The following is an 11,691-nucleotide window of genomic DNA, read 5'->3' on the forward strand; positions in this document are numbered from 1 at the left end:
TTTGCAACTTGTTTTTGGCGCTGGACGCCAGAATTGGGCAGAGAGCTGGCGTTGAACGCCAGTTTGTGTCGTCTAAACTTGTACAAAGTATGGACTATTATATATTGCTGGAAAGCCCTGGATGTCTACTTTCCAACGCAATTGGAAGCGCGCCATTTTGAGTTCTTTAGCTCCAGAAAATCTATTTTGAGTGCAGGGAGGTCAGAATCCAACAGCATCAGCAGTTCTTCTTCAACCTCTGAATCTGATTTTTGCTCAAGTCCCTCAATTTCAGCCAGAAAATACCTGAAATCATAGAAAAACACACAAACTCATAGTAAAGTCAAGAAATGTGAATTTAACATAAAAACTAATGAAAACATCCCTAAAAGTAACCAGATTCTACTAAAAACATACTAAAAACAATGCCAAAAAGCGTATAAATTATCCGCTCATCACAACACCAAACTTAAATTGTTGCTTGTCCCCAAGCAACTGAAAATCAAATAGGATAAAAAGAAGAGAATATACTACAAATTCCAAACTATCAATGAAACATAGCTCCAATCAGATGAGCGGGACTTGTAGCTTTTTGCCTCTTGAATAGTTTTGGCATCTCACTTTATCCATTGAGGTTCAGAATGATTGGCATCTATAGGAACTCAGAGTTCAGATAGTGTTATTGATTCTCCTAGTTTAGTATGATGATTCTTGAACACAGCTATTTTATGAGTCTTGGTCGTGGCCCTAAGCACTTTGTTTTTCAGTATTACCACCGGATACATAAATGCCACAAACACATAACTGGGTGAACCTTTTCAGATTGTGACTCAGCTTTGCTAGAGTCCCCAATTAGAGGTGTCCAGGGTTCTTAAGCACACTCTCTTTTTTTTTTTTTGCTTTGGACCTTGACTTTAACCGCTCAGTCTCAAGTTTTCACTTGACACCTACACGCCACAAGCACATGGTTAGGGACAGCTTGGTTTAGCCGCTTAGGCTAGGATTTTATTCCTTTAGGCCCTCTTATCCACTGATGCTCAAAGCCTTGGGATCCTTTTTATTTGCCCTTGCCTTTTGGTTTTAAGGGTTATTGGCTTTTTGCTCTTGCCTCTTGGTTTTAAGAGCTTTTGGCTTTTTCTGCTTGCTTTTTCTTTCTAATTTTTTTTCGCCTATATTTTTTTTTCTCTGCAAGCTTTGTTCTTTGCTGCTTTTTCTTACTTCAAGAATCATTTTTATGATTTTTCAGATTATCAAATAACATGTCTCCTTGTCATCATTCTTTCAAGAGCCAACATATTTAACATTCTAAAACAACAACTTCAAAAGACATATGCATTGTTCAAGCATTCATTCAGAAAACAAGAAGCATTGTCTCCACATCAATATAATTAAACTAAGTTCAAGGATAAATTCGAAACTCATGTACTTCTTGTTCTTTTGAATTAAAACATTTTTTATTTAAGAGAGGTGATGGATTCATAGGACATTCATAACTTTAAGACATAGTTACTAACTACTACTGATCATGTAATGAAGACACAAACATAGATAAGCACATAACATAGAAAACGAAAAACAGAAGAAATAAGAACAAGGAATGAATCCACCTTAGTGATGGTGGCGTTTCCTTCTTGAGGAACCAATGATGTCCTTAAGCTCTTCTATGTCTCTTCCTTGTCTTTGTTGCTCCTCCTTCATTGCTTTTTGATCTTCTCTAATTTCAAGAAGGATGATGGAGTGCTCTTGATGTTCCACCCTTAATTGTCCCATGTTGGAACTTAATTCTCCTAGGGAAGTGTTGATTTGCTCCCAATAGTTTTGTGGAGGAAGATGCATTTGAGGCATCTCCGGGATCTCATGGTCATGAGCTTCATACGCCTCTTGAGCTCCATGAATGGGCTCTCTTGCTTGCTCCATCTTTTTCTTAGTGATGGGCTTCTCTTCCTCAATGTGAATGTCTCCTTCTATGAAAGCTCCAGCTGAGTAACATAGATGGAAAATAAGATGAGGAAAAGCTAGCCTTGCCCCAGGGGAGGGCTTTTCGGCTATTTTGTAGAGTTCAAGGGAGATGACTTCATGAACTTCTACTTCCTCTCCAATCATGATGCTATGGATCATGATGGCCCGATCCACAGTAACTTCAGATCGGTTGCTAGTAGGGATGATGGAGCGTTGGATGAACTCTAACCATCCTCTAGCTACAGGCTTGAGGTCCAGTCTTCTTAGTTGAACCGGCTTGCCTTTGGAGTCAATCTTCCATTGAGCTCCTTTCACACATATGTCCATGAAGACTTGGTCCAACCTTTGATTAAAGTTGACCCTTCTAGTGTAGGGGCGTTCATCTCCTTGAATCATAGGCAAGTTAAACGCCAACCTCACATTCTCCGGGATAAAATCTAAGTATTTCCCCCGAACCATTGTAACATAATTCTTTGGATTCGGGTTCTTACTTTGATCATGGTTCCTAGTGATCCATGCATTGGCATAGAACTCTTGAACCATTAGGATGCCGACTTGTTGGATGGGGTTTGTTAGAACTTCCCAACCTCTTCTTTGAATTTCATGTCGGATCTCCGAATACTCATTTCTCTTGAGTTTGAAAGGGACCTCAGGGATCACCTTCTTCTTGGCCACAACATCATAGAAGTGGTCTTGATGAGCTTTGGAGATGAATCTTTCCATCTCCCATGACTCAGAGGTGGAAGTTTTTGTCTTCCCTTTTCCTTTTCTAGAGGATTCTCCGGTCTTAGGTGCCATCAATGGTAATGGAAAAACAAAAAGCTTTTGCTTTTACCACACCAAACTTAGAATATTGCTCGCCCTCAAGCAAGAAAAGAAAGAATTAGATAAAGAAGAAGAAGAAAATATGGAGAAGAGGGGGGAGGTGTGTTTCGGCCAAGAAGGGAAAGAGAGGGTTGTGTTGTGTGAAAATGAAGAAGAATGGAAGGCTTTATATAGGGAAGGGAGGGGGGTTAAGGTTCGGCCATATGGGTGGGTTTGGGTCGGAAATTGATTTTGAATTTTGAAGGTAGGTGGAGTTTATTGGGTAGGTTTATGGGGAAGAGTGGGTGGATGTGAGTGGTGAAGGGTTAATAGGGAAGAGGGATGGAGGTGATAGGTGAAGGGTTTTGGGGAAGAGTGTTTATTGGGAATAGAGGATGATTGAGAAGAGAGAAGAGAGTGAGTGGAGGTAGGTGGGGATCCTGTGGGGTCCACAGATTCTGAGATGATCCTGTAGGGTCCACAGATCCTGAGGTGTTTAAGGATTTACAACCTTGCACCAAATTAGGCATGTAAAATGCCCTTGCACACAACTCTGGGCGTTCAGCGCCAGGTTGGTGCCCATTTTGGGCGTTCAACGCCCATTTGTTGCCTATTTCTGGTGTTGAACACCAGAACCATGCTTGTTCTGGGCGTTCAGCGCCAGCTCTTCTCCAGGGTGCAATTCTGGCGTTCAGCGCCCAGATGCTGCCCATTTTGGGCGTTCAACGCCCAGATACTGCCCATTTTGGGCGTTCAGCGCCAGAACCATGCTCTGTTCTGGCATTGAACGCCAGACAGGTGCTTCCTCCAGGGTGTGATTTTTCTTCCGCTGTTTTTGATTCTGTTTCTAAATTTTTCGTTTATTTTGTGACTCCACATGATCATGAACCTAAGAAAACATGAAAAACAAAAATAAAATTAGATAAATAAACATTGGGTTGCCTCCCAACAAGCGCTTCTTTAATGTCAATAGCTTAATAGTGGGCTCTCATGGAGCCTCACAGATGTGCAGAGCTTTGTTGAGACCTCCCAACACCAAACTTGGAGTTTGGATATGGGGGTTTGACACCAAACTTAGAGTTTGACTGTGGGGGCTTTGTTTGACTCTGCTTTGAGAGAAGCTTTTTATGCTTCCTCTCCATGGATGCAGAGAGAGATCCTTGAGTTGTAAACACAAGGTTGTCCTTATTTATTTGAAGGATCAATTCTCCTCTGTCCACATCAATCACAGCTCTTGCTGTGGCTAAGAAAGGTCTTCCAAGGATGATGAATTCATCCCCATCCTTCCCAGTATCTAGGACTATGAAATCAGTAGGGATGTAAAGGCCTTCAACCTTTACTAACACGTCCTCTACTTGTCCATAAGCCTGTTTTCTTGAATTGTCTGCCATTTCTAATGAGATTTTTGCAGCTTGCACCCCAAAGATTCCCAGTTTCTCTATTACAGAGAGGGGCATGAGGTTTATCCCTGAACCAAGGTCACACAGAGCCTTAAAGATTATGGTGCCTATGGTACAAGGTATTAAGAACTTTCCAAGATCCTGTTTCTTCTGAGGCAATGTCAGTTGATCCAGATCACTTAGTTCATTGGTGAACAAGGGAGGTTCATCTTCCCAAGTTTCAATGCCAAATAATTTGGCATTCAGCTTCATGATTGCACCAAGGAACTTGGCAGCTTGCTCTTCAGTGACATCCTCATTCTCTTCAGAAGAGGAATACTCATCAGAGCTCATGAAGGGCATAAGGAGGTTCAATGGAATCTCTATGGTCTCTAGATGAGCCTCAGATTCCTTTGGTTCCTCAGAGGAAAACTCCTTATTGATCACTGGACGTCCCAGGAGGTCTTCCTCACTGGGATTCACGTCCTCCTCTCCCTCTTTGGGTTCGGCCATTTTGGTAATATCAATGGCCTTGCACTCTCTCTTTGGATTTTCTTCTGTATTGCTTGGGAGTGTACTAAGAGGGATTTCAGTGATCCTTTTACTCAGCTGGCCCAATTGTGCTTCCAAATTTCTAATGGAAGACCTTGTTTCATTCATGAAACTTACAGTGGCCTTGGATAGATCAGAGACTAAGTTTGCTAAATTAGAGGTACTTTGTTCAGAGTTCTCTGTCTATTGCTGAGTGGATGATGGAAAAGGCTTGCTATTGCTAAACCTGTTTCTTCCACCATTATTAAAGCCTTGTTGAGGCCTTTGATCCTTCCATGAGAGATTTGGATGATTTCTCCATGATGGATTATAGGTGTTTCCATAAGGTTCACCTGAGTAATTTACCTCTACTATTGCAGGGTTCTCAGGATCATAAGCTTCTTCTTCGGAAGATGCCTCTTGAGTACTGTTGGATGCAGCTTGCATTCCATTCAGACTCTGAGAAATCATATTGACTTGCTGAGTCAATATTTTATTCTGAGCCAGTATGGCATTCAGAGTATCAATTTCAAGAACTCCCTTCTTCTGAGGCGTCCCATTACTCACAAGATTCCTCTCAGAAGTGTACATGAACTGGTTATTAGCAACCATGTCAATGAGTTCTTGAGCTTCTGCAGGCGTTTTCTTTAGGTGAATGGATCCACCTGCAGAAGTATCCAATGACATCTTTGATAGCTCAGATAAACCATCATAGAATATATCCAGGATGGTTCATTCTGAAAGCATGTCAGAAGGACACTTTTTGGTCAGCTGCTTGTATCTTTCCCAAGCTTCATAGAGGGATTCACCTTCTTTTTGTCTGAAGGTTTGAACATCCACTCTAAGCTTGCTCAGCTTTTGAGGAGGAAAGAACTTGGCTAAGAAAGCCGTGACCAGCTTATCCCAAGAGTTCAGGCTGTCTTTGGGTTGAGAGTCCAACCCCACTCTAGCTCTGTCTCTTACAGCAAAAGGGAAAAGCATGAGCCTGTAGACTTCAGGATCTACTCCATTAGTCTTAACAGTATCACAGATCTGCAAGAATTCAGTTAAAAACTGAAAAGGATCTTCAGATGGAAGTCTATGAAACTTGCAGTTCTGCTGCATCAGAGAAACTAGCTGAGGTTTCAGCTCAAAATTGTTTGCTCCAATAGCAGGAATGGAGATGCTTCTTCCATGTAAATTGGAATTAGGTGCAGTGAAGTCACCAAGCATCCTCCTTGCATTATTATTATTTTTGGCTGCCATCTTCTCTTCCTGTTAAAAAATTTTTGTAAGGTTATCTCTGGATTGTTGTAATTTAGCTTCTCTTAGTTTCTTTTTCAGAGTCCTTTCAGGTTCTGGATCTGCTTCAACAAGAATATTCTTGTCTTTGCTCCTGCTCATATGAAAAAGAGGGACAGAAAAAATAATAATAATAGGGGTCCTTTTTACCACAGTATAAAGGTCCTTGTGTAAGTAGAAGAAGAGAAAATTCGAACACGGATGGAAGAGGGGGTTCGAATTTTTGGTGAGATGAAGTGTTAGTAGATGAATAAATAAATAGAAGGAGATGAGAGAGGGAAGTGAATTTTCGAAAATAATTTTTGAAAAAGAGTTAGTGATTTTTGAAAATAGTTTTTGAAAAAGGTTAGTAGTTTTCGAAAATTAAAATCAAAAATTAAAATAATTAGTTAATTAAAAAGAAATTTTGGAAAAGAGGGAAGATATTTTCGAAAATTAGAGAGAGAGAGTTAGTTAGGTAGTTTTAAAAAAAAGATAAGAAATAAACAAAAAGTTAGTTAGTTAGTTGAAACAAATTTTGAAAAGATAAGAAGTTAGGAAGTTAGAAAAGATATTTTGAAATCAAATTTTTGAAAAAGATAAGATAAGAAGATATTTTTGAAAAGATATGATTGAAATTAGTTTTGAAAAAGATTTTATTTTTAAAATCACAATTAATAACTTGATCCACAAGAAATCACAAGATATGATTCTAGAACTCAAAGTTTGAATCTTTCTTAACAAGCAAGTAACAAACTTGAAATTTTTGAATCAAAACATTAATTGTTATTGTTATTTTCGAAAATTTGATATAAAAATAAGAAAAAGATTTTTGAAAAATATTTTTAGAATTTTCGAAAATAACTAAGAAAAATGGAAAAGATTTGAATTTTGAAAAAGATTTTGAAAAAGATAAGATTTTTAAATTGAAAATTTGATTTGACTCATAGAAACAACTAGATTTTTTTTTTTTTACATTTTTGAAAAAGTCAAATCTAATTTTCGAAATTTTAAGAGAGAAAAAGGGAAAGATATTTTTTTAATTTTTTTGAATTTTTATGATGAGAGAGAAAAACACTAAAAAATGCTCAATGCATGGAAATTTTAGATCAAAACAATGAATGCATGCAAGAATGCTATGAATGTCAAGATGAACACCAAGAACACTTTAAATGTCATGATGAACATCAAGACTTATTTTTTTTTGAAAATTTTTATATGCAAAGAAAACATGCAAGACACCAAACTTAGAAATCTTTCATGTTTAGACTCTATGAATGCAAGAATGCATATGAAAAACAAGAAAAGACACAAAACATGAAAACATCAAGATCAAACAAGAAGACTTAACAAGAACAACTTGAAGATCATGAAGAACACTATGAATGCATGAATTTTTCGAAAAATGCAAGATGAATATGCAATTGACACCAAACTTTCAACTTGACTCAAGACTCAAACAAGAAACATGAAATATTTTTTTTTGGATTTTTATGATTTTATGATTTTTTTTGTATTTTCTTTTAATTTTTTTTCGAAAATCATTTTGAAAAAAAAATAAGGATTCCAAAATTTTTAATATGAATTCCAGGAATCTTATGCTCTTTAGTCGAAAGCTCCAATCAAAGGGTCAGGCATGGCTTAATAGCCAGCCAAGCTTTAGTATGTAAATTACATCCATTGAGGTGATTAGTTGAAGACCAATCCCAAAGCAGTTTGGGTATGGCTTTACAGCCAGATAGGATTCAACATGTTTCATGAAACACTAGAATTCATTCTTAAAAATTCTGAAGAAAAGAAAGAAAAAAAAAATATTTTTGAAAACATTTTTATTATTTTTAAAAATTTTTTTTCAAAAACAAATGAGAATTTGTGAAAGATTTTTGAAAATTTTTTGAAAACAAAACAAAAAGAAAATTACCTAATCTGAGCAACAAGATGAACCGTCAGTTGTCCAAACTCGAACGATCCCCGGAAACGACGCCAAAAACTTGGTGTTGTTGCCGGATCAAAACTTGGCACTGATGTTACCGGACCAAAATCTTGCCAAAAACTCAAACAATCCCTGGCAACGGCACTAAAAACTTGGTGCACAAAATTGTGATCTCTGGTAATGGCTCCAAAGGCTTGGTGCTCTAATCTCAATTCATAATTTGTCACAACTTCGATACAACTAACCAACAAGTGTACTGGGTCGTCCAAGTAATAAACCTTACGTGAGTAAGGGTTGATCCTACGGAGATTGTTGGTAAGAAGCAAGCTATGGTCACCTTGTAAATCTCAGTCAGGCGGATATAAAATAGTTATGAAGTTTTCGAAAATAATATAATAAAATAAGGATAGAAATACTTATGTAAATCATTGGTGAGAATTTCAGATAAGCGCATAGAGATGCTTTCGTTCCTCTGAACCTCTGCTTTCCTGCTGTCTTCATCCAATCAGTCTTACTCCTTTCTATGGCTGGCTTTTTGTAAGGATGTCACCGGTGCCAATGGCTACTTTCAATCCTCTCGGGAAAATGGTCCAAATGCTCTGTCACAGCACGGCGTCTGGAGGCATCACCCTTGTCGATGGTTGCATCCTATTCCTCTCTGTGAAAATGGTCCGATGCGCTGTCACTGCATGGCTAATCATCTTTGAGGTTCTCGATCATACTGGAATAGAATTTACTATCCTTTTGCGTCTGTCACTACGCCCAGCACTTGCGAGTTTGAAGTTCGTCACAGTCATTCAATCCCAGAGTGCTACTCGGAATACCACGGACAAGGTTTAGACTTTCCGGACTCTCATGAATGCCGCCATCAATCTAGCTTATACCACGAAGATTCTGATTAAGAGATCCAAGAGATATTCATTCAATCTAAGGTAGAACGGAAGTGGTTGTCAGACACGCGTTCATAGGGAATAATGATGATTGTCACGTTCATCACATTCAGGTTGAAGTGCGAATGAATATCTTAGAAGCGGAACGAGTTGAATTGAATAGAAAACAGTAGTACTTTGCATTAATCTTTGAGGAACAGCAGAGCTCCACACCTTAATCTATGGAGTGTAGAAACTCTACCGTTTGAAAATACATAATTGAAAGGTCCAGGCATGGCCGAATGGCCAGCCCCTAAAACGTGATCATAGGATCAAAAATACAATCCAGGATTCCTAATACAATAGTAAAAAGTCCTATTTATAATAAACTAGCTACTAGGGTTTACAGAAGTAAGTAATTGATGCATAAATCCACTTCCGGGGCCCACTTGGTGTGTGCTTGGGCTGAGCTTGAAGTCTACACGTGGAGAGATCATTCTTGGAGTTGAACGCCAGCTTTTGTGTCATTTTGGGCGTTGAACTCCACTTTGCAACTTGTTTCTGGCGCTGGACGCCAGAATTGGGCAGAGAGCTGGCATTGAACGCCAGTTTGCGTCATCTACACTTGGGCAAAGTATGGACTATTATATATTTCTGGAAAGCCCTGGATGTCTACTTTCCAACAAAAGTGGAAGCTCGCCATTTTGAGTTTTGTAGCTCCAGAAAATCCATTTTGAGTGCAGGGAGGTCAGAATCCAACAGTATCAGCAGTCCTTCTTCAACCTCTGAATTTGATTTTTGCTCAACTCCCTCAATTTTAGCCAGAAAATACCTGAAATCACAGAAAAACACACAAACTCATAGTAAAGTCCAGAAATGTGAATTAAACATAAAAACTAATGAAAACATCCCTAAAAGTAACCAGATTCTACTAAAAACATACTAAAAACAATGCCAAAAAGCGTATAAATTATCCGCTCATCAGTAACCACAAGGGGGTCCACCATATCTATCATTTTGGTACGCACCTCGGAATGACTCTTGACCATAGTAATTTGGTGGAGGTGGTTTGTCACGAAGGGGTCCACCATAACTATTGTCTGGGTATGCATCGTGGAATGGTCGTTGTCCATGGTACTTTGGAAAGTGTTGTTGCCGAAAGGGTTGATCAGATCCTCGTGGCTCCTTCCATCTTTGATTGGTTTGACCTTGATGCATGTTCCTGTTATAGTTTCCATTTCTTACAACAACATTGGAACCAAACTTAAAGCCAGAGGGGTGAGAATTCATAGTAGCTAATAAAACTTAAAAACAAAAATAAAAACAAATAAACAAGCAAAAAGCAAATATTTACAATAACCAATAATAAGGCACACAATTGCAATTCCCTGGCAACGGCGCCATTTTTGACGATCGGATTTCTGCTCGTAAAGAATTTTATGAAAATAATCGCGTTGTAAGTATAGTTTCTAAACCAGCAGAGAATCCTTTCGTATAAAAGTTTGGTTGTCACAAGTAACAAAACCCAATAAAATTTATAACCGAAGTATTTAAACCTAGGGTCGTCTCTCAAGGAATTGCAGGGAAGTATGATTTATTATTGGTTATGGAAAAAGGTATATTTTTTGGTTTTTGAAATAAGGAGCAAGGAAATAAATTAGCATGAAAGTAAATTAATAACTAGAGAAAACTCTTGACAAGGTATGAGAACCGGAAATCCCATCCTAGTTATCCTTATCAGGTGTGATAAGAATTGTTTATTGCTCCCACTTAGTTAACCCTTACTAAATAAAGGAAAGTCAAGTGGACTAATCAACTTGATTCCTCAAGTCCTAGTCAACTCCTATGGAAAGACTAGCTTTAGAGGGATCCAAGTCAATAAGCAAATTCTAATTTTCAATCAACAGCTGAGTTTGACAACTCAAGTGTCACCAATTACTCAACCAAAGCCAAAAGGAGAAAAATCCAAATTATTTATATCATAAATAGAAGGAAACAATCATAAATCTGAAATACCTTAATTTATATTAAATAGAAAATCAAATTAAACATAAGAATCCATAAACCAAATTGGCAACATCAAGTAATCAACAAAAGTAATAGAATAAATAAAAATAGAGGAAAACATAAATTAAAGGAACATTGAACCTGGAATTAAGAAATAACCATAAACTAAGGGAAATCCTAATTCTAAAACCTAAGAGAGAGAAGAGAGCCTCTCTCTCTAGAGAACTACATCTAAAACCTAAAAATTCTCTCTATTGAATGAATGATTGATGGATTATTTGATTCCCTCATTCTCCAGCCTCTATTCTGTGTTTCAGGGCTTGGATTTGGGCCGAAAAAGGGTCTAGAAATCGCTGGGGGTGAATTCTGCAGCTTTCTGCACGTGGCGTCCATCACGCGTGTGCGTGGGTCACGCGTGCGCGTCATTTGGAGATTTTCCTTGTCACGCGTACACGTCAGTCACGTGTGCGCATCGCTGCCATTTTCTTCAAAACTCCATTTTGTGCATTCCTTCCATTTTTGCATGTTTCCTCTCTGTCCTCTAAGCCATTCCTGCCCTGTAAAGCCTGAAAATACTTAACACAAAGATCACGGTATTGAATGGTAATAAAGGATAATTAAAATTAATATTTTTAAGGCATAGGAAACATGTTTTCACATATATCACAGAATAAGGAAGGAATTGTAAAACCATGCAAATCTTATGAATAGGTGGGTGAAGAATTGATAAAAACACTCAATTGAGCACAAGATAAATCATAAAATAGTGGTTTATCAGTGGTAGTATACTCAGACCATGCAACTCTAAAATATTTATTAGCTAAAAAAGAGTCCAAACCAAGGTTAATACGTTGGATATTGTTGCTGCAAGAATTTGATTTAGAAATCAAAGATAGGAGTGGTTCCCAAAATTTAGTGGCAGCCCACTTGAGTCACCTAGAGCACATTATCAATGATGCTATCAATGATG

The sequence above is a fragment of the Arachis hypogaea genome, chromosome 20, assembly GCF_003086295.3.
Source record: "Arachis hypogaea cultivar Tifrunner chromosome 20, arahy.Tifrunner.gnm2.J5K5, whole genome shotgun sequence".
Taxonomy (NCBI): domain Eukaryota; kingdom Viridiplantae; phylum Streptophyta; class Magnoliopsida; order Fabales; family Fabaceae; genus Arachis; species Arachis hypogaea.